The 23,351-nt window shown below is 38.2% G+C and overlaps 6 non-coding genes across 6 annotated transcripts; all 6 read left to right on the top strand.

Moving 5' to 3' along the window:
* The first annotated feature begins 4,351 nt into the window (after positions 1-4,351).
* LOC117149911 lies at positions 4,352-6,346 on the top strand. Its single transcript, XR_004460610.1, has one exon. It is a non-coding gene; the product is annotated as a small subunit ribosomal RNA (ribosomal RNA).
* Positions 6,347-7,032: 686 nt separating this feature from the next.
* Positions 7,033-7,211, top strand: LOC117149909. Its single transcript, XR_004460608.1, has one exon. It is a non-coding gene; the product is annotated as a 5.8S ribosomal RNA (ribosomal RNA).
* A 395-nt stretch (positions 7,212-7,606) lies between these two features.
* On the top strand, positions 7,607-11,568 carry LOC117149912. The gene has a single exon (XR_004460611.1). It is a non-coding gene; the product is annotated as a large subunit ribosomal RNA (ribosomal RNA).
* Positions 11,569-16,023: 4,455 nt separating this feature from the next.
* On the top strand, positions 16,024-18,018 carry LOC117149910. Its single transcript, XR_004460609.1, has one exon. It is a non-coding gene; the product is annotated as a small subunit ribosomal RNA (ribosomal RNA).
* A 686-nt stretch (positions 18,019-18,704) lies between these two features.
* LOC117149907 lies at positions 18,705-18,883 on the top strand. The gene has a single exon (XR_004460606.1). It is a non-coding gene; the product is annotated as a 5.8S ribosomal RNA (ribosomal RNA).
* A 394-nt stretch (positions 18,884-19,277) lies between these two features.
* On the top strand, positions 19,278-23,228 carry LOC117149908. The gene has a single exon (XR_004460607.1). It is a non-coding gene; the product is annotated as a large subunit ribosomal RNA (ribosomal RNA).
* Positions 23,229-23,351: the final 123 nt, after the last annotated feature.

Below are 23,351 nucleotides of genomic sequence, written 5' to 3'. Positions count from 1 at the left end.
ATTTTTCCGCGTTCACTACGATGTTCCACCTGCTGAGCCAGGGATGTAGCGCGTCCATTTGCCTTTGGATTGTTTCGGAGGCTTCTCGTGGGTCGGATGAGGAGGCGAGGAAAGCCGTGTCATCTGCATAAGTCGCTATAGTTAGGTTCCTGGAGGGGATTATGGGAAGGTCTGCGGTGTAAAGGGTGTACAGTATTGGTCCGAGCACACTGCCTTGCGGAACTCCAGCTCTGATCAGTCTGGGTAGGCTTATTGCACTTCCGCATCTGACTTGGAATGCTCTTCCCTCAGTGTAGGATTTGAGGAGGGTAAAATGGGGGCTTGGGAGGTAGGATTTGAGTTTATGGAGGAGTCCAGGATGCCAAACTCTGTCGAATGCCTGCTTCACGTCGAGCATTACAGCGCAGCAGTATTTCTTTTGCTCGAATGCCTCGAGGATCCGTTCGACTAGCCGGTGGCATTGCTCTGGTGTTCCGTGGGAGCGCCTGAAGCCAAACTGGTGATCGGGGATCAAACCAGCCTCATCCAGTACTGGCAATACTCTGCGCAAAAATACTCTTTCGAGTATTTTGGAGAGGATTGCCAGCAAACTAATCGGACGATAGGAGGCGAGATTGGCTTCAGGCTTACCAGGCTTGAGGAGGACAATAACCTCTGCTCTTTTCCACTCTTCCGGGAAGTACCCTAGCCGGAAGCAGCTGTTGTAAATGCTGGCCAGCATTTGTGTGCAGCGGAATGGGAGCATTTTTAGGGCCGCCGCATCTATACGATCCAGGCCTGGAGATTTGTTGTTCTTCAGTAGAGCAATCTCCTGCGCAACTTCCTCAGGGTCGACTGGTTCCAACGGGGGACCGGGAGAGCTTGGGCTATTGAGAAACCGGGCTGTTTCAGCATGTTCTTCGGCAGTGCAGCAGTCGAACGGAGAGAAGGCGTTGTAAAGGTGTTCGGCGAAAGCTTCTGCTCTTTCAGCATCCGAACGGCACCAGGATCCATCTGCTTTGCGCACTGCGGAAACCTTTTTGGCTGGTCGTTTAATGTGGCGGGTGACGTTCCACAGATTGTGGTCTGGGTCCCCGGGAGAGAGTTCCTCGAGGAATCTGAGGAAGGAGTCCTGGCGTAGGCTGGAGATCTTGTCCTTCAACTCCTTTGTGGCGTGATTGAGCGCTGTTTTGTCTCTTGGATTGCGCGTCAAGAACCAAACTCTCCTGAGACGCCTCTTCTCAGTCACGAGTGCCGCAATTTCCGGGGACCAGAGGTGGAGGTCCCTGCTAGGTGTTCTCGCAGTCTTTGGTGGCGGTGGGCTTGCGAATTCCGCAGCGTTTTGCATCTGCCTGGTGAGATTCCCGATAGCTTCATCAATGTTCCTGGGTGTGTTGAGGATGGGGTTCGGATTGACGGTGGAGAGCATCCAGGACGCGAACTTGGCGGCGTCGGTATATTTTCCAGTGAGCCTTCTGAGCGGGGTTTTCCTGAGGACTGGCGTGTTGATTAGCACGTTTATTGCACAGTGGTCTGACAGGAGATCAGCATTTGTTGTGCAGCTGATCTTCGCATGCCCTATGCCTTTCGACACAGCAAAGTCCAGTAGGTCTGGAGTCTTGAGGGGATTCGTTGGCCAGTGAGTGGGCTCGCCAGTGGAGTGGCAGTCCAGTCGGTGGCGTTGCAGGTACCCAAACAGAGTTTTCCCTTTGGGGTTGTTGGCGCGCGATCCCCACCAAGAATGTTTGGCGTTATAATCTCCAGCTGCTATGAAGCGGGGCCCAAAATGCTCGAAGAACTCACTGAGGTGAGATGCTGTTATGCGGTATCTGGGGGGAAAGTAGACCGCTCCAATGTCTAAATCTCCTTGCGGGCTGACAATCCTGATGACAGGACATTGTGCCCAGTCTTGCTGAAACGCGGGCAGCTCTAGGTATTGAATACCGCTCCTGATGAGGATGGCTGCTCCACCGCGTGCTCTGCCAGAAGGATGGTCTGCATGGATGAGGTCATATCCGCTGATATTAAAGTGGGATCTGGGGGAGAAGTGGGTTTCGGCTACGAGTAGGATATCGATCTGGTGGGTCTTCAGATGGTGCTCGACTATGGCCTTGCTGTTCTGCAGGCCGTTCGCATTCCAGACGACTAGGTGGAGCTTTAGTTGCATGACTTGCTGTTGAGAATGGTGGCCACCAGCTGTGTCATCTGGGTGAACATGCGCTCCATCATCCTTTCCATCATTCCTTCCATGCGAGCGAACATCGCTTCTATCTGACCGGAGTGTGGGGTTTCTGTTTGGGTTTGGACTGGGGTTGTGGGATTCTGCGGTGCTGCGTGCACTCCGTTGAGGGCGTCTCGGTAGCTCCTGCCAGAGGTGACGTTTGGTGATGCCACGGGCGGCGCCTTGTTAGCATTAGCGACGGGCCTTGTTTTCGGAGCAGCGAGTGCTTTGGCCCTTTTGTATGCAGGGCATCCCTTGAAAGACGCAGGATGGTCCGCCTGGCAGTGGAAGCAGCACGCTTTGTCGTCCTCCCTCTTCTCACATGCCCTCGATTCGTGAGGGCCTCCACACTTTACACATCGGTATTCCAGGAAGCAGTAACGCTGTGTATGACCGAATCCTTGGCACCTGAAGCATTGAGGCACGTCGTTGAACTTCTGCGGCGGTTCAATGGTTACTACCGACCTGCAGATCCGCTTGACTTGGTAGACGTCTTTGTTGTTGCTGGAAGGCTCCAGGTTGGCGAAGAATATTCCCAGCGGTTCTTTAGTTCTTCTGCCAATGGGATTGTGCAGATCTCTAACAGCGTGCCCTTGTCTGCGAAGGTCTTCAATGATTTCCTCACGATCGGTGGAGTGGTGGAGTCCTTTGATGACAACCTTGTATGCACGTTCATCTTTCGGCTGGAAAGTCCGATGCCTCTTGTTTTGGGCCACAAGTTGGAGACGCAGAGCTGTATAGGACTCTTTGTCCGGCATCATGACACGTACGTTGTTGCCATTCACGGTCTTGTAGGTAAAATTGTTCTTCGGGCCTACAAGAGTCGTGATCATCTTGACGAGTGCCGAGATGTTGGTCACATCGGGGATAAAAATCGGAGGTGGCTTGATGGTCTTCGGGGTGGGCTTTGGTTTCTCGGGGGTCTTGGGCTTGGAATCGTCTTTAGGTCCGGGTTCGTCATCAGAGCTCTCTTGGTCGTACTCGTCTTCTTCGGTCGAGAGTAAAGCGAAGGCGTTGTTGGCGAGCTTCTTGCGCAGAGCTGCGCTAGTGCTTGGCTTATCTTCCAGCTCCTCTCCCTGTGCTTTCTTTGCCGGTTTTCGCTTTATCTCGCCCGGCTCTGTATGCGAGGTGCTTCCCTCGCTGCTGGAGCTGCTCTTGCGTGTTCTCAGAGCCTTTTTGCGTGGTGTTGTTCCAAGCTTGTGGGTGCGCGGGGGGGCCTGCCAGTCCATCTTCTCCAAAGTTGATAAGGAGTGAGGAGGGGGGGGGGGGGGGAAGCTGGGCACCGTAAGCCGGTGAGCCAGGCAGCACGTGGCTGCTGCTTTGCAATTATACCGCTGCTTCGAGCACTGGGTTTTTTGCGCTGATAACACGCACACTCGGGTGTGCGATGGTGTTAGTGCGAACTACCGTTAGGTACGTTGGCTGGGCCAATCAAAACGCGCGACAAGATCACGCGACGCGAAGTGGCTGGGCACAAGTAACGGGACTTACAACTGTGAACAATTTGCTAACAATTTGCTGTCGATCCGCAGGCACGTCTGCACTCGTCGAGTGTTCGATCGCGACCTATTAGGCATATTAATTGCATAAGATCGATATTATATTGTACTATAATAGCATATATATTATTCTTATATAAATATATTTATATATTTATATTTTATTATATTTTTTGGTTTTTTTTATATTTACCAGGATATTATTGAAAGAATAAATTTTTTTATCTTCAAAATGCAAATGATTTAACTTAATATTTATATTGGTTAAACAAAAATTGTACATGTGTGGATACAATAATTATGTATGTTGGAAATAAAATGATATTTTATAATGAAATATGTATGTATAAAAAGATAAAATTATAGAAATATATATATTACAATAATTAGATGAAATTCTTGTTATATTGGTAAAACAAGTATAAATTAAAAATGAAAATATGGATTACGAATGCTATATAAAAATGGCCGTAATCGAATGGATTTTTTTACTTATATATTTAAAATTTTACCCAAAGGCGAAATATTGAATTTTATTCAATATAATAAAAATCATGGAATTATATAAAGTGAAAAATCTATATATCTATATATCTATTATATTGCTTATTTCGATTCAAAATATATGAATGGAATATGAAGGAAAAACATTATTCTGGTTGATCCTGCCAGTAGTTATATGCTTGTCTCAAAGATTAAGCCATGCATGTCTAAGTACACACGAATTAAAAGTGAAACCGCAAAAGGCTCATTATATCAGTTATGGTTCCTTAGATCGTTAACAGTTACTTGGATAACTGTGGTAATTCTAGAGCTAATACATGCAATTAAAACATGAACCTTATGGGACATGTGCTTTTATTAGGCTAAAACCAAGCGATCGCAAGATCGTTATATTGGTTGAACTCTAGATAACATGCAGATCGTATGGTCTTGTACCGACGACAGATCTTTCAAATGTCTGCCCTATCAACTTTTGATGGTAGTATCTAGGACTACCATGGTTGCAACGGGTAACGGGGAATCAGGGTTCGATTCCGGAGAGGGAGCCTGAGAAACGGCTACCACATCTAAGGAAGGCAGCAGGCGCGTAAATTACCCACTCCCAGCTCGGGGAGGTAGTGACGAAAAATAACAATACAGGACTCATATCCGAGGCCCTGTAATTGGAATGAGTACACTTTAAATCCTTTAACAAGGACCAATTGGAGGGCAAGTCTGGTGCCAGCAGCCGCGGTAATTCCAGCTCCAATAGCGTATATTAAAGTTGTTGCGGTTAAAACGTTCGTAGTTGAACTTGTGCTTCATACGGGTAGTACAACTTACAATTGTGGTTAGTACTATACCTTTATGTATGTAAGCGTATTACCGGTGGAGTTCTTATATGTGATTAAATACTTGTATTTTTTCATATGTTCCTCCTATTTAAAAACCTGCACTAGTGCTCTTAAACGAGTGTTATTGTGGGCCGGTACTATTACTTTGAACAAATTAGAGTGCTTAAAGCAGGCTTCAAATGCCTGAATATTCTGTGCATGGGATAATGAAATAAGACCTCTGTTCTGCTTTCATTGGTTTTCAGATCAAGAGGTAATGATTAATAGAAGCAGTTTGGGGGCATTAGTATTACGACGCGAGAGGTGAAATTCTTGGACCGTCGTAAGACTAACTTAAGCGAAAGCATTTGCCAAAGATGTTTTCATTAATCAAGAACGAAAGTTAGAGGTTCGAAGGCGATCAGATACCGCCCTAGTTCTAACCATAAACGATGCCAGCTAGCAATTGGGTGTAGCTACTTTTATGGCTCTCTCAGTCGCTTCCCGGGAAACCAAAGCTTTTGGGCTCCGGGGGAAGTATGGTTGCAAAGCTGAAACTTAAAGGAATTGACGGAAGGGCACCACCAGGAGTGGAGCCTGCGGCTTAATTTGACTCAACACGGGAAAACTTACCAGGTCCGAACATAAGTGTGTAAGACAGATTGATAGCTCTTTCTCGAATCTATGGGTGGTGGTGCATGGCCGTTCTTAGTTCGTGGAGTGATTTGTCTGGTTAATTCCGATAACGAACGAGACTCAAATATATTAAATAGATATCTTCAGGATTATGGTGCTGAAGCTTATGTAGCCTTCATTCATGGTGGCAGTAAAATGTTTATTGTGTTTGAATGTGTTTATGTAAGTGGAGCCGTACCTGTTGGTTTGTCCCATTATAAGGACACTAGCTTCTTAAATGGACAAATTGCGTCTAGCAATAATGAGATTGAGCAATAACAGGTCTGTGATGCCCTTAGATGTCCTGGGCTGCACGCGCGCTACAATGAAAGTATCAACGTGTATTTCCTAGACCGAGAGGTCCGGGTAAACCGCTGAACCACTTTCATGCTTGGGATTGTGAACTGAAACTGTTCACATGAACTTGGAATTCCCAGTAAGTGTGAGTCATTAACTCGCATTGATTACGTCCCTGCCCTTTGTACACACCGCCCGTCGCTACTACCGATTGAATTATTTAGTGAGGTCTCCGGACGTGATCACTGTGACGCCTTGCGTGTTACGGTTGTTTCGCAAAAGTTGACCGAACTTGATTATTTAGAGGAAGTAAAAGTCGTAACAAGGTTTCCGTAGGTGAACCTGCGGAAGGATCATTATTGTATAATATCCTTATCGTTAATAAACATTTGTTATAATACAAATAAATACAATTTACCAAAATAAAAATATTACAAAATGATTCCACGGAATCAAAAGTTAAAGTCAAAATAAAATGAAGATGGCTTTTATTTTATATGTGGGGCTTGGCAACCTCATAAAAAGACTTTAACATTATTAATGTTGTTGTGCGTATTTGTGGCAGTACCTACTACAACAATGGCGTTTCCTATAAAAACAAATTCTCGAAAATGGAAATCGAAGAAACTGAACAAAATTTGAAAGTAGAAGTCGAATTAAAATTAAAATAATTTTGAATGTGGTATTCAAAATAAGTGTGTGTGTATATGGACCATAATATACACGCGTTGCGAATATGTATTGTTCATCTATGTTATGAGCATACGTTGGCTAATGCAACAACCTAAAATATACAATGTTTGTACCTGTCATCCATCAGGTTAATGTTTTATATAAATTTTGCAGTATGTGTCACCCAAAATAGCAAACCATAACCAGATTTTTATGATACATAATGCTTATATGAAACTAAGACATATCGCAACATTTATTTTTAGGTATAAAAATAAATTTATTGAAGGAATTGATATATGCCAGTAAAATGGTGTATTTTTAATTTCTTTCAATAAAAACAATATTGATATTATATAAAAATGAATTATAAAACTCTAAGCGGTGGATCACTCGGCTCATGGGTCGATGAAGAACGCAGCAAACTGTGCGTCATCGTGTGAACTGCAGGACACATGAACATCGACATTTTGAACGCATATCGCAGTCCATGCTGTTATGTACTTTAATTAATTTTATAGTGCTGCTTGGACTACATATGGTTGAGGGTTGTAAGACTATGCTAATTAAGTTGTTTATAAATTTTTTATAAGCATATGGTATATTATTGGATTAAATAATGATTTTATTCATAATATTAAAAAAGAAATGAAAAACATTATCTCACATTTGAATGTGAAAAACGAAGAGAAATATTTTCTTTTTCAATCAAATAATACTGAGAAATGTCTAGCATAAAAAATTGAAATATTTTTCATCTAGAATTGTCTCTTATTAATGATTCGGAAAAAGAAAAATCTTGGTTTTGTTATTATTCTTCGTTGGTTCGTTAAATGGATAAAAAATAACTTTGCTTACAAGAACTATTGGAACTATTTATAACGAATTTAATTGATTGTTTTATCATTTATATATAAAGAATTTATGGCAAAAAATAGTTATATATACAACCTCAACTCATATGGGACTACCCCCTGAATTTAAGCATATTAATTAGGGGAGGAAAAGAAACTAACAAGGATTTTCTTAGTAGCGGCGAGCGAAAAGAAAACAGTTCAGCACTAAGTCACTTTGTCTATATGGCAAATGTGAGATGCAGTGTATGGAGCGTCAATATTCTAGTATGAGAAATTAATGATTTAAGTCCTTCTTAAATGAGGCCATTTACCCATAGAGGGTGCCAGGCCCGTATAACGTTAATGATTACTAGATGATGTTTCCAAAGAGTCGTGTTGCTTGATAGTGCAGCACTAAGTGGGTGGTAAACTCCATCTAAAACTAAATATAACCATGAGACCGATAGTAAACAAGTACCGTGAGGGAAAGTTGAAAAGAACTCTGAATAGAGAGTTAAACAGTACGTGAAACTGCTTAGAGGTTAAGCCCGATGAACCTGAATATCCGTTATGGAAAATTCATCATTAAAATTGTAATATTTAAATAATATTATTAAGAATAATGTGCATTTTTTCCATATAAGGACATTGTAATCTATTAGCATATCCCAAATTTATCATAAAATATAACTTATAGTTTATTCCAATTAAATTGCTTGCATTTTAACACAGAATAAATGTTATTAATTTGATAAAGTGCTGATAGATTTATATTATTACAGAGCGTTAATTTTTCGGAATTATATAATGGCATAATTATCATTGATTTTTGTGTTTATTATATGCTCTTGTATGATTAACAATGCGAAAGATTCAGGATACCTTCGGGACCCGTCTTGAAACACGGACCAAGGAGTCTAACATATGTGCAAGTTATTGGGATGTAAACCTAATAGCGTAATTAACTTGACTAATAATGGGATTAGTTTTTTAGCTATTTATAGCTAATTAACACAATCCCGGGGCGTTCTATATAGTTATGTATAATGTATATTTATATTATTTATGCCTCTAACTGGAACGTACCTTGAGCATATATGCTGTGACCCGAAAGATGGTGAACTATACTTGATCAGGTTGAAGTCAGGGGAAACCCTGATGGAAGACCGAAACAGTTCTGACGTGCAAATCGATTGTCAGAATTGAGTATAGGGGCGAAAGACCAATCGAACCATCTAGTAGCTGGTTCCTTCCGAAGTTTCCCTCAGGATAGCTGGTGCATTTTAATATTATATAAAATAATCTTATCTGGTAAAGCGAATGATTAGAGGCCTTAGGGTCGAAACGATCTTAACCTATTCTCAAACTTTAAATGGGTAAGAACCTTAACTTTCTTGATATGAAGTTCAAGGTTATGATATAATGTGCCCAGTGGGCCACTTTTGGTAAGCAGAACTGGCGCTGTGGGATGAACCAAACGTAATGTTACGGTGCCCAAATTAACAACTCATGCAGATACCATGAAAGGCGTTGGTTGCTTAAAACAGCAGGACGGTGATCATGGAAGTCGAAATCCGCTAAGGAGTGTGTAACAACTCACCTGCCGAAGCAACTAGCCCTTAAAATGGATGGCGCTTAAGTTGTATACCTATACATTACCGCTAAAGTAGATGATTTATATTACTTGTGATATAAATTTTGAAACTTTAGTGAGTAGGAAGGTACAATGGTATGCGTAGAAGTGTTTGGCGTAAGCCTGCATGGAGCTGCCATTGGTACAGATCTTGGTGGTAGTAGCAAATAATCGAATGAGACCTTGGAGGACTGAAGTGGAGAAGGGTTTCGTGTGAACAGTGGTTGATCACGAGTTAGTCGGTCCTAAGTTCAAGGCGAAAGCCGAAAATTTTCAAGTAAAACAAAAATGCCTAACTATATAAACAAAGCGAATATAATACACTTGAATAATTTTGAACGAAAGGGAATACGGTTCCAATTCCGTAACCTGTTGAGTATCCGTTTGTTATTAAATATGGGCCTCGTGCTCATCCTGGCAACAGGAACGACCATAAAGAAGCCGTCGAGAGATATCGGAAGAGTTTTCTTTTCTGTTTTATAGCCGTACTACCATGGAAGTCTTTCGCAGAGAGATATGGTAGATGGGCTAGAAGAGCATGACATATACTGTTGTGTCGATATTTTCTCCTCGGACCTTGAAAATTTATGGTGGGGACACGCAAACTTCTCAACAGGCCGTACCAATATCCGCAGCTGGTCTCCAAGGTGAAGAGTCTCTAGTCGATAGAATAATGTAGGTAAGGGAAGTCGGCAAATTAGATCCGTAACTTCGGGATAAGGATTGGCTCTGAAGATTGAGATAGTCGGGCTTGATTGGGAAACAATAACATGGTTTATGTGCTCGTTCTGGGTAAATAGAGTTTCTAGCATTTATGTTAGTTACTTGTTCCCCGGATAGTTTAGTTACGTAGCCAATTGTGGAACTTTCTTGCTAAAATTTTTAAGAATACTATTTGGGTTAAACCAATTAGTTCTTATCAATTATAACGATTATCAATTAACAATCAATTCAGAACTGGCACGGACTTGGGGAATCCGACTGTCTAATTAAAACAAAGCATTGTGATGGCCCTAGCGGGTGTTGACACAATGTGATTTCTGCCCAGTGCTCTGAATGTCAAAGTGAAGAAATTCAAGTAAGCGCGGGTCAACGGCGGGAGTAACTATGACTCTCTTAAGGTAGCCAAATGCCTCGTCATCTAATTAGTGACGCGCATGAATGGATTAACGAGATTCCTACTGTCCCTATCTACTATCTAGCGAAACCACAGCCAAGGGAACGGGCTTGGAATAATTAGCGGGGAAAGAAGACCCTTTTGAGCTTGACTCTAATCTGGCAGTGTAAGGAGACATAAGAGGTGTAGAATAAGTGGGAGATATTAGACCTCGGTTTGGTATCGTCAATGAAATACCACTACTCTTATTGTTTCCTTACTTACTTGATTAAATGGAACGTGTATCATTTCCTAGCCATTATACGGATATATTTATTATATCTTATGGTATTGGGTTTTGATGCAAGCTTCTTGATCAAAGTATCACGAGTTTGTTATATAATCGCAAACAAATTCTTTAATAAAACGATGCATTTATGTATTTTTGATTTGAAAATTTGGTATAACTCCAATTACTCAGGTATGATCCAATTCAAGGACATTGCCAGGTAGGGAGTTTGACTGGGGCGGTACATCTCTCAAATAATAACGGAGGTGTCCCAAGGCCAGCTCAGTGCGGACAGAAACCACACATAGAGCAAAAGGGCAAATGCTGACTTGATCTCGGTGTTCAGTACACACAGGGACAGCAAAAGCTCGGCCTATCGATCCTTTTGGTTTAAAGAGTTTTTAACAAGAGGTGTCAGAAAAGTTACCATAGGGATAACTGGCTTGTGGCGGCCAAGCGTTCATAGCGACGTCGCTTTTTGATCCTTCGATGTCGGCTCTTCCTATCATTGTGAAGCAAAATTCACCAAGCGTTGGATTGTTCACCCATGCAAGGGAACGTGAGCTGGGTTTAGACCGTCGTGAGACAGGTTAGTTTTACCCTACTAATGACAAAACGTTGTTGCGACAGCATTCCTGCGTAGTACGAGAGGAACCGCAGGTACGGACCAATGGCACAATACTTGTTCGAGCGAACAGTGGTATGACGCTACGTCCGTTGGATTATGCCTGAACGCCTCTAAGGTCGTATCCGTGCTGGACTGCAATGATAAATAAGGGGCAATTTGCATTGTATGGCTTCTAAACCATTTAAAGTTTATAATTTATTTTATAAACGACAATGGATGTGATGCCAATGTAATTTGTAACATAGTAAATTAGGAGGATCTTCGATCACCTGATGCCGCGCTAGTTACATATAAAAGCATTATTTAATACAATGACAAAGCCTAGAATCAATTGTAAACGACTTTTGTAACAGGCAAGGTGTTGTAAGTGGTTGAGCAGCTGCCATACTGCGATCCACTGAAGCTTATCCTTTGCTTGATGATTCGATAAATAAATGATTTTTCCTGTAGCCAAACAAACACCTCGTCATCAATTTAGTGACGCATATGATATTGTCCCTATCATATAATTTTTGATATAAAGACTTTAAAGAATTATATCAAGTTGCCAAATACCTCGTCATCAATTTAGTGACGCATATGATATTGTCCCTATCTATAATTTTTATATAAAGACTTTAAAGAATTCTATCACTTGCCAAATACCTCGTCATCAATTTAGTGACGCATATGATATTGTCCATCATATAAAAAAACAATAATGTTCAATGCCAAACCTCGTCATCAATTTAGTGACGCATATGATATTGTCCCTATCATATAATTTTTGATATAAAACTTTAAAGAATTGTATCAAGTTGCCAAATACCTCGTCATCAATTTAGTGACGCATATGATATTGTCCTATCATATAATTAATATAAAGACTTTAATGAATTGTGTCAAGTTGCCAAACACCTCGTCATCAATTTAGTGACGCATATGATATTGTCCCTATCATATAATTTTTGATATAAAAACTTTAAAGAATTGTATCAAGTTGCCAAATACCTCGTCATCAATTTAGTGACGCATATGATATTGTCCTATCATATAATTAATATAAAGACTTTAATGAATTGTGTCAAGTTGCCAAACACCTCGTCATCAATTTAGTGACGCATATGATATTGTCCCTATCATATAATTTTGATATAAAACTTTAAAGAATTATATCAAGTTGCCAAATACCTCGTCATCAATTTAGTGACGCATATGATATTGTCTCTATCATATAATTAATATAAAGACTTTAATGAATTGTGTCAAGTTGCCAAACACCTCGTCATCAATTTAGTGACGCATATGATATTGTCCCTATCATATAATTTTTGATATAAAGACTTTAAAGAATTCTATCAAGTTGCCAAATACCTCGTCATCAATTTAGTGACGCATATGATATTGTCTCTATCATATAATTAATATAAAGACTTTAATGATTTGTGTCACGTTGCCAAACACCTCGTCATCAATTTAGTGACGCATATGATATTGTCCCTATCATATAATTAATATAAAGACTTTTTAAAGAATTGTATCAAGTTGCCAAACACCTCGTCATCAACTACTATATTATGGTTGCGCCGACCTCTCATATTGTATTCTCTTATGTCTTCATAGGATTTTGGCAATTATACGAGTAAATTAAATAATATACATATGAAAATGATTAATTATTATATGTATAAGGGAAAAAATGCTGAAATATTCCCATATTATCTTAGTATTATAGAGGAAAGACCGTTGCCGACCTCTGATATTGTTCAAAACTTATGTATTTATATGATTTTGGCAATTATATGAGTAAATTAAATAATATACATATAAAATGATTAAATATTATATGTATAAATGTATAAAGGAAAAAATGATGAAATATTCCCACATTATCTTAGTATTATAGAGGAAAGACCGTTGCTGACCTCTGATATTGTTCAAAACTTATGTATTTATATGATTTTGGCAATAATATGAGTAAATTAAATAATATACATATGAAAATGATTAATTATTATATGTATAAATGTATAAGGGAAAAAATGCTGAAAATATTCCCATATTATCTTAGTATTATAGAGGAAAGACCGTTGCTGACCTCTGATATTGTTCAAAACTTATGTATTTATATGATTTTGGCAATTATATGAGTAAATTAAATAATATACATATGAAAATTATTAATTATTATATGTATAAGGGAAAAAATGCTGAAATATCCCACATTCTCTTAGTATTATAGAGAAAAGCCATTATAGTGAGAGGGTATAGTAGTGTAAACGACCGGAATTACGACAGAGGGTTCAAAAACTACTATAGGTAGGCAGTGGTTGCCGACCTCTCATATTGTTCAAAACTTATGTATTCATATGATTTTGGCAATTATATGAGTAAATTAAATAATATACATATGAAAATTATTAATTATTATATGTATAGGGGAAAAAATGCTGAAATATTCCCACATTCTCTTAGTATTATAGAGAAAAGCCATTATAGTGAGAGGGTATAGTAGTGTAAACGACCGGAATTACGACAGAGGGTTCAAAAACTACTATAGGTAGGCAGTGGTTGCCGACCTCTCATATTGTTCAAAACTTATGTATTCATATGATTTTGGCAATTATATGAGTAAATTAAATAATATACATATGAAAATTATTAATTATTATATGTATAGGGGAAAAAATGCTGAAATATTCCCACATTCTCTTAGTATTATAGAGAAAAGCCATTATAGTGAGAGGGTATAGTAGTGTAAACGACCGGAATTACGACAGAGGGTTCAAAAACTACTATAGGTAGGCAGTGGTTGCCGACCTCTCATATTGTTCAAAACTTATGTATTCATATGATTTTGGCAATAATATGAGTAAATTAAATAATATACATATGAAAATGATTAATTATTATATGTATAAGGGAAAAAATGCTGAAAATATCCCACATTCTCTTAGTATTATAGAGAAAAGCCATTATAGTGAGAGGGTATAGTAGTGTAAACGACCGGAATTACGACAGAGGGTTCAAAAACTACTATAGGTAGGCAGTGGTTGCCGACCTCTCATATTGTTCAAAACTTATGTATTCATATGATTTTGGCAATAATATGAGTAAATTAAATAATATACATATGAAAATGATTAATTATTATATGTATAAGGGAAAAAATGCTGAAAATATCCCACATTCTCTTAGTATTATAGAGAAAAGCCATTATAGTGAGAGGGTATAGTAGTGTAAACGACCGGAATTACGACAGAGGGTTCAAAAACTACTATAGGTAGGCAGTGGTTGCCGACCTCTCATATTGTTCAAAACTTATGTATTCATATGATTTTGGCAATAATATGAGTAAATTAAATAATATACATATGAAAATGATTAATTATTATATGTATAAGGGAAAAAATGCTGAAAATATCCCACATTCTCTTAGTATTATAGAGAAAAGCCATTATAGTGAGAGGGTATAGTAGTGTAAACGACCGGAATTACGACAGAGGGTTCAAAAACTACTATAGGTAGGCAGTGGTTGCCGACCTCTCATATTGTTCAAAACTTATGTATTCATATGATTTTGGCAATAATATGAGTAAATTAAATAATATACATATGAAAATGATTAATTATTATATGTATAAGGGAAAAAATGCTGAAAATATCCCACATTCTCTTAGTATTATAGAGAAAAGCCATTATAGTGAGAGGGTATAGTAGTGTAAACGACCGGAATTACGACAGAGGGTTCAAAAACTACTATAGGTAGGCAGTGGTTGCCGACCTCTCATATTGTTCAAAACTTATGTATTCATATGATTTTGGCAATAATATGAGTAAATTAAATAATATACATATGAAAATGATTAATTATTATATGTATAAGGGAAAAAATAATCATATTATATATGAATAATGGAAAAAAAATGAAATGTTCCTATAATCTCTTAATATATAAGAGAATAGCCCGTATGTTGGGTGGCAAACGGAATTGAAAATACCCGCTTTGAGGACAGCGGGTTCAAAAACTACTATAGGTAGGCAGTGGTTGCCGACCTCCCGCATTATTCGAAATATTTATTTCGGATTATGTTTATATTGGTTACATACAATAAAGTATATTATTATCCGTACAAATTTGTTTCTCAGTTCTATAGAACACGGGACTTGGCTCCGCGGATAATAGGAATATACGCTTTATAGATAATATCGTTGAAACAAAAGTCAAGTTTCTATTATATATAGAATAACAAATCGTTTCCATATATTATCGTTAATTTTTGGAGGCAGGCAAATATTAATTTATTACCTGCCGTATAGTTGGATTATTATATCGTTACGGTATAATACAAATATGGATTCTTATGAAAGAAATATAAAATTATATATTAAATGTGGAAATATTATCATATGCGCTTGGTTTTATGTTATATATTACCAGAGATATATATGAAAAGAGATAAATTTTAAATTTATCTTCAAAATGCAAATGATTTAACTTAATATTTATATTGGTTAAACAAAAATTGTACATGTGTGGATACAATAATTATGTATGTTGGAAATAAAATGATATTTTATAATGAAATATGTATGTATAAAAAGATAAAATTATAGAAATATATATATTACAATAATTAGATGAAATTCTTGTTATATTGGTAAAACAAGTATAAATTAAAAATGAAAATATGGATTACGAATGCTATATAAAAATGGCCGTAATCGAATGGATTTTTTTACTTATATATTTAAAATTTTACCCAAAGGCGAAATATTGAATTTTATTCAATATAATAAAAATCATGGAATTATATAAAGTGAAAAATCTATATATCTATATATCTATTATATTGCTTATTTCGATTCAAAATATATGAATGGAATATGAAGGAAAAACATTATTCTGGTTGATCCTGCCAGTAGTTATATGCTTGTCTCAAAGATTAAGCCATGCATGTCTAAGTACACACGAATTAAAAGTGAAACCGCAAAAGGCTCATTATATCAGTTATGGTTCCTTAGATCGTTAACAGTTACTTGGATAACTGTGGTAATTCTAGAGCTAATACATGCAATTAAAACATGAACCTTATGGGACATGTGCTTTTATTAGGCTAAAACCAAGCGATCGCAAGATCGTTATATTGGTTGAACTCTAGATAACATGCAGATCGTATGGTCTTGTACCGACGACAGATCTTTCAAATGTCTGCCCTATCAACTTTTGATGGTAGTATCTAGGACTACCATGGTTGCAACGGGTAACGGGGAATCAGGGTTCGATTCCGGAGAGGGAGCCTGAGAAACGGCTACCACATCTAAGGAAGGCAGCAGGCGCGTAAATTACCCACTCCCAGCTCGGGGAGGTAGTGACGAAAAATAACAATACAGGACTCATATCCGAGGCCCTGTAATTGGAATGAGTACACTTTAAATCCTTTAACAAGGACCAATTGGAGGGCAAGTCTGGTGCCAGCAGCCGCGGTAATTCCAGCTCCAATAGCGTATATTAAAGTTGTTGCGGTTAAAACGTTCGTAGTTGAACTTGTGCTTCATACGGGTAGTACAACTTACAATTGTGGTTAGTACTATACCTTTATGTATGTAAGCGTATTACCGGTGGAGTTCTTATATGTGATTAAATACTTGTATTTTTTCATATGTTCCTCCTATTTAAAAACCTGCACTAGTGCTCTTAAACGAGTGTTATTGTGGGCCGGTACTATTACTTTGAACAAATTAGAGTGCTTAAAGCAGGCTTCAAATGCCTGAATATTCTGTGCATGGGATAATGAAATAAGACCTCTGTTCTGCTTTCATTGGTTTTCAGATCAAGAGGTAATGATTAATAGAAGCAGTTTGGGGGCATTAGTATTACGACGCGAGAGGTGAAATTCTTGGACCGTCGTAAGACTAACTTAAGCGAAAGCATTTGCCAAAGATGTTTTCATTAATCAAGAACGAAAGTTAGAGGTTCGAAGGCGATCAGATACCGCCCTAGTTCTAACCATAAACGATGCCAGCTAGCAATTGGGTGTAGCTACTTTTATGGCTCTCTCAGTCGCTTCCCGGGAAACCAAAGCTTTTGGGCTCCGGGGGAAGTATGGTTGCAAAGCTGAAACTTAAAGGAATTGACGGAAGGGCACCACCAGGAGTGGAGCCTGCGGCTTAATTTGACTCAACACGGGAAAACTTACCAGGTCCGAACATAAGTGTGTAAGACAGATTGATAGCTCTTTCTCGAATCTATGGGTGGTGGTGCATGGCCGTTCTTAGTTCGTGGAGTGATTTGTCTGGTTAATTCCGATAACGAACGAGACTCAAATATATTAAATAGATATCTTCAGGATTATGGTGCTGAAGCTTATGTAGCCTTCATTCATGGTGGCAGTAAAATGTTTATTGTGTTTGAATGTGTTTATGTAAGTGGAGCCGTACCTGTTGGTTTGTCCCATTATAAGGACACTAGCTTCTTAAATGGACAAATTGCGTCTAGCAATAATGAGATTGAGCAATAACAGGTCTGTGATGCCCTTAGATGTCCTGGGCTGCACGCGCGCTACAATGAAAGTATCAACGTGTATTTCCTAGACCGAGAGGTCCGGGTAAACCGCTGAACCACTTTCATGCTTGGGATTGTGAACTGAAACTGTTCACATGAACTTGGAATTCCCAGTAAGTGTGAGTCATTAACTCGCATTGATTACGTCCCTGCCCTTTGTACACACCGCCCGTCGCTACTACCGATTGAATTATTTAGTGAGGTCTCCGGACGTGATCACTGTGACGCCTTGCGTGTTACGGTTGTTTCGCAAAAGTTGACCGAACTTGATTATTTAGAGGAAGTAAAAGTCGTAACAAGGTTTCCGTAGGTGAACCTGCGGAAGGATCATTATTGTATAATATCCTTATCGTTAATAAACATTTGTTATAATACAAATAAATACAATTTACCAAAATAAAAATATTACAAAATGATTCCACGGAATCAAAAGTTAAAGTCAAAATAAAATGAAGATGGCTTTTATTTTATATGTGGGGCTTGGCAACCTCATAAAAAGACTTTAACATTATTAATGTTGTTGTGCGTATTTGTGGCAGTACCTACTACAACAATGGCGTTTCCTATAAAAACAAATTCTCGAAAATGGAAATCGAAGAAACTGAACAAAATTTGAAAGTAGAAGTCGAATTAAAATTAAAATAATTTTGAATGTGGTATTCAAAATAAGTGTGTGTGTATATGGACCATAATATACACGCGTTGCGAATATGTATTGTTCATCTATGTTATGAGCATACGTTGGCTAATGCAACAACCTAAAATATACAATGTTTGTACCTGTCATCCATCAGGTTAATGTTTTATATAAATTTTGCAGTATGTGTCACCCAAAATAGCAAACCATAACCAGATTTTTATGATACATAATGCTTATATGAAACTAAGACATATCGCAACATTTATTTTTAGGTATAAAAATAAATTTATTGAAGGAATTGATATATGCCAGTAAAATGGTGTATTTTTAATTTCTTTCAATAAAAACAATATTGATATTATATAAAAATGAATTATAAAACTCTAAGCGGTGGATCACTCGGCTCATGGGTCGATGAAGAACGCAGCAAACTGTGCGTCATCGTGTGAACTGCAGGACACATGAACATCGACATTTTGAACGCATATCGCAGTCCATGCTGTTATGTACTTTAATTAATTTTATAGTGCTGCTTGGACTACATATGGTTGAGGGTTGTAAGACTATGCTAATTAAGTTGTTTATAAATTTTTTATAAGCATATGGTATATTATTGGATTAAATAATGATTTTATTCATAATATTAAAAAAGAAATGAAAAACATTATCTCACATTTGAATGTGAAAAACGAAGAGAAATATTTTCTTTTTCAATCAAATAATACTGAGAAATGTCTAGCATAAAAAATTGAAATATTTTTCATCTAGAATTGTCTCTTATTAATGATTCGGAAAAAGAAAAATCTTGGTTTTGTTATTATTCTTCGTTGGTTCGTTAAATGGATAAAAATAACTTTGCTTACAAGAACTATTGGAACTATTTATAACGAATTTAATTGATTGTTTTATCATTTATATATAAAGAATTTATGGCAAAAAATAGTTATATATACAACCTCAACTCATATGGGACTACCCCCTGAATTTAAGCATATTAATTAGGGGAGGAAAAGAAACTAACAAGGATTTTCTTAGTAGCGGCGAGCGAAAAGAAAACAGTTCAGCACTAAGTCACTTTGTCTATATGGCAAATGTGAGATGCAGTGTATGGAGCGTCAATATTCTAGTATGAGAAATTAATGATTTAAGTCCTTCTTAAATGAGGCCATTTACCCATAGAGGGTGCCAGGCCGTATAACGTTAATGATTACTAGATGATGTTTCCAAAGAGTCGTGTTGCTTGATAGTGCAGCACTAAGTGGGTGGTAAACTCCATCTAAAACTAAATATAACCATGAGACCGATAGTAAACAAGTACCGTGAGGGAAAGTTGAAAAGAACTCTGAATAGAGAGTTAAACAGTACGTGAAACTGCTTAGAGGTTAAGCCCGATGAACCTGAATATCCGTTATGGAAAATTCATCATTAAAATTGTAATATTTAAATAATATTATTAAGAATAATGTGCATTTTTTCCATATAAGGACATTGTAATCTATTAGCATATCCCAAATTTATCATAAAATATAACTTATAGTTTATTCCAATTAAATTGCTTGCATTTTAACACAGAATAAATGTTATTAATTTGATAAAGTGCTGATAGATTTATATTATTACAGAGCGTTAATTTTCGGAATTATATAATGGCATAATTATCATTGATTTTTGTGTTTATTATATGCTCTTGTATGATTAACAATGCGAAAGATTCAGGATACCTTCGGGACCCGTCTTGAAACACGGACCAAGGAGTCTAACATATGTGCAAGTTATTGGGATGTAAACCTAATAGCGTAATTAACTTGACTAATAATGGGATTAGTTTTTTAGCTATTTATAGCTAATTAACACAATCCGGGGCGTTCTATATAGTTATGTATAATGTATATTTATATTATTTATGCCTCTAACTGGAACGTACCTTGAGCATATATGCTGTGACCCGAAAGATGGTGAACTATACTTGATCAGGTTGAAGTCAGGGGAAACCCTGATGGAAGACCGAAACAGTTCTGACGTGCAAATCGATTGTCAGAATTGAGTATAGGGGCGAAAGACCAATCGAACCATCTAGTAGCTGGTTCCTTCCGAAGTTTCCCTCAGGATAGCTGGTGCATTTTAATATTATATAAAATAATCTTATCTGGTAAAGCGAATGATTAGAGGCCTTAGGGTCGAAACGATCTTAACCTATTCTCAAACTTTAAATGGGTAAGAACCTTAACTTTCTTGATATGAAGTTCAAGGTTATGATATAATGTGCCCAGTGGGCCACTTTTGGTAAGCAGAACTGGCGCTGTGGGATGAACCAAACGTAATGTTACGGTGCCCAAATTAACAACTCATGCAGATACCATGAAAGGCGTTGGTTGCTTAAAACAGCAGGACGGTGATCATGGAAGTCGAAATCCGCTAAGGAGTGTGTAACAACTCACCTGCCGAAGCAACTAGCCCTTAAAATGGATGGCGCTTAAGTTGTATACCTATACATTACCGCTAAAGTAGATGATTTATATTACTTGTGATATAAATTTTGAAACTTTAGTGAGTAGGAAGGTACAATGGTATGCGTAGAAGTGTTTGGCGTAAGCCTGCATGGAGCTGCCATTGGTACAGATCTTGGTGGTAGTAGCAAATAATCGAATGAGACCTTGGAGGACTGAAGTGGAGAAGGGTTTCGTGTGAACAGTGGTTGATCACGAGTTAGTCGGTCCTAAGTTCAAGGCGAAAGCCGAAAATTTTCAAGTAAAACAAAATGCCTAACTATATAAACAAAGCGAATATAATACACTTGAATAATTTTGAACGAAAGGGAATACGGTTCCAATTCCGTAACCTGTTGAGTATCCGTTTGTTATTAAATATGGGCCTCGTGCTCATCCTGGCAACAGGAACGACCATAAAGAAGCCGTCGAGAGATATCGGAAGAGTTTTCTTTTCTGTTTTATAGCCGTACTACCATGGAAGTCTTTCGCAGAGAGATATGGTAGATGGGCTAGAAGAGCATGACATATACTGTTGTGTCGATATTTTCTCCTCGGACCTTGAAAATTTATGGTGGGGACACGCAAACTTCTCAACAGGCCGTACCAATATTCCGCAGCTGGTCTCCAAGGTGAAGAGTCTCTAGTCGATAGAATAATGTAGGTAAGGGAAGTCGGCAAATTAGATCCGTAATTCGGGATAAGGATTGGCTCTGAAGATTGAGATAGTCGGGCTTGATTGGGAAACAATAACTGGTTTATGTGCTCGTTCTGGGTAAATAGAGTTTCTAGCATTTATGTTAGTTACTTGTTCCCCGGATAGTTTAGTTACGTAGCCAATTGTGGAACTTTCTTGCTAAAATTTTTAGAATCTATTGGGTTAAACCAATTAGTTCTTATCAATATAACGATTATCAATTAACAATCAATTCAGAACTGGCACGGACTTGGGGAATCCGACTGTCTAATTAAAACAAAGCATTGTGATGGCCCTAGCGGTGTTGACACAATGTGATTTCTGCCCAGTGCTCTGAATGTCAAAGTGAAGAAATTCAAGTAAGCGCGGGTCAACGGCGGGAGTAACTATGACTCTCTTAAGGTAGCCAAATGCCTCGTCATCTAATTAGTGACGCGCATGAATGGATTAACGAGATTCCTACTGTCCCTATCTACTATCTAGCGAAACCACAGCCAAGGGAACGGGCTTGGAATAATTAGCGGGGAAAGAAGACCCTTTTGAGCTTGACTCTAATCTGGCAGTGTAAGGAGACATAAGAGGTGTAGAATAAGTGGGAGATATTAGACCTCGGTTTGGTATCGTCAATGAAATACCACTACTCTTATTGTTTCCTTACTTACTTGATTAAATGGAACGTGTATCATTTCCTAGCCATTATACGGATATATTTATTATATCTTATGGTATTGGGTTTTGATGCAAGCTTCTTGATCAAAGTATCACGAGTTTGTTATATAATCGCAAACAAATTCTTTAATAAAACGATGCATTTATGTATTTTTGATTTGAAAATTTGGTATAACTCCAATTACTCAGGTATGATCCAATTCAAGGACATTGCCAGGTAGGGAGTTTGACTGGGGCGGTACATCTCTCAAATAATAACGGAGGTGTCCCAAGGCCAGCTCAGTGCGGACAGAAACCACACATAGAGCAAAAGGGCAAATGCTGACTTGATCTCGGTGTTCAGTACACACAGGGACAGCAAAAGCTCGGCCTATCGATCCTTTTGGTTTAAAGAGTTTTTAACAAGAGGTGTCAGAAAAGTTACCATAGGGATAACTGGCTTGTGGCGGCCAAGCGTTCATAGCGACGTCGCTTTTTGATCCTTCGATGTCGGCTCTTCCTATCATTGTGAAGCAAAATTCACCAAGCGTTGGATTGTTCACCCATGCAAGGGAACGTGAGCTGGGTTTAGACCGTCGTGAGACAGGTTAGTTTTACCCTACTAATGACAAAACGTTGTTGCGACAGCATTCCTGCGTAGTACGAGAGGAACCGCAGGTACGGACCAATGGCACAATACTTGTTCGAGCGAACAGTGGTATGACGCTACGTCCGTTGGATTATGCCTGAACGCCTCTAAGGTCGTATCCGTGCTGGACTGCAATGATAAATAAGGGGCAATTTGCATTGTATGGCTTCTAAACCATTTAAAGTTTATAATTTATTTATAAACGACAATGGATGTGATGCCAATGTAATTTGTAACATAGTAAATTAGGAGGATCTTCGATCACCTGATGCCGCGCTAGTTACATATAAAAGCATTATTTAATACAATGACAAAGCCTAGAATCAATTGTAAACGACTTTTGTAACAGGCAAGGTGTTGTAAGTGGTTGAGCAGCTGCCATACTGCGATCCACTGAAGCTTATCCTTTGCTTGATGATTCGATAAATAAATGATTTTTCCTGTAGCCAAACAAACACCTCGTCATCAATTTAGTGACGCATATGATAATCAAAACCACTCAAGTTGTCGTCATCAATTTAGTGACGCATATGATATGTCCCTATC

The sequence above is a fragment of the Drosophila mauritiana genome, unplaced genomic scaffold, assembly GCF_004382145.1.
Source record: "Drosophila mauritiana strain mau12 unplaced genomic scaffold, ASM438214v1 U_58, whole genome shotgun sequence".
Lineage (NCBI taxonomy): Eukaryota > Metazoa > Arthropoda > Insecta > Diptera > Drosophilidae > Drosophila > Drosophila mauritiana.
Note: the sequence above shows the minus strand (reverse complement) of the source record. Positions and strands in the feature narration are given on the sequence as shown.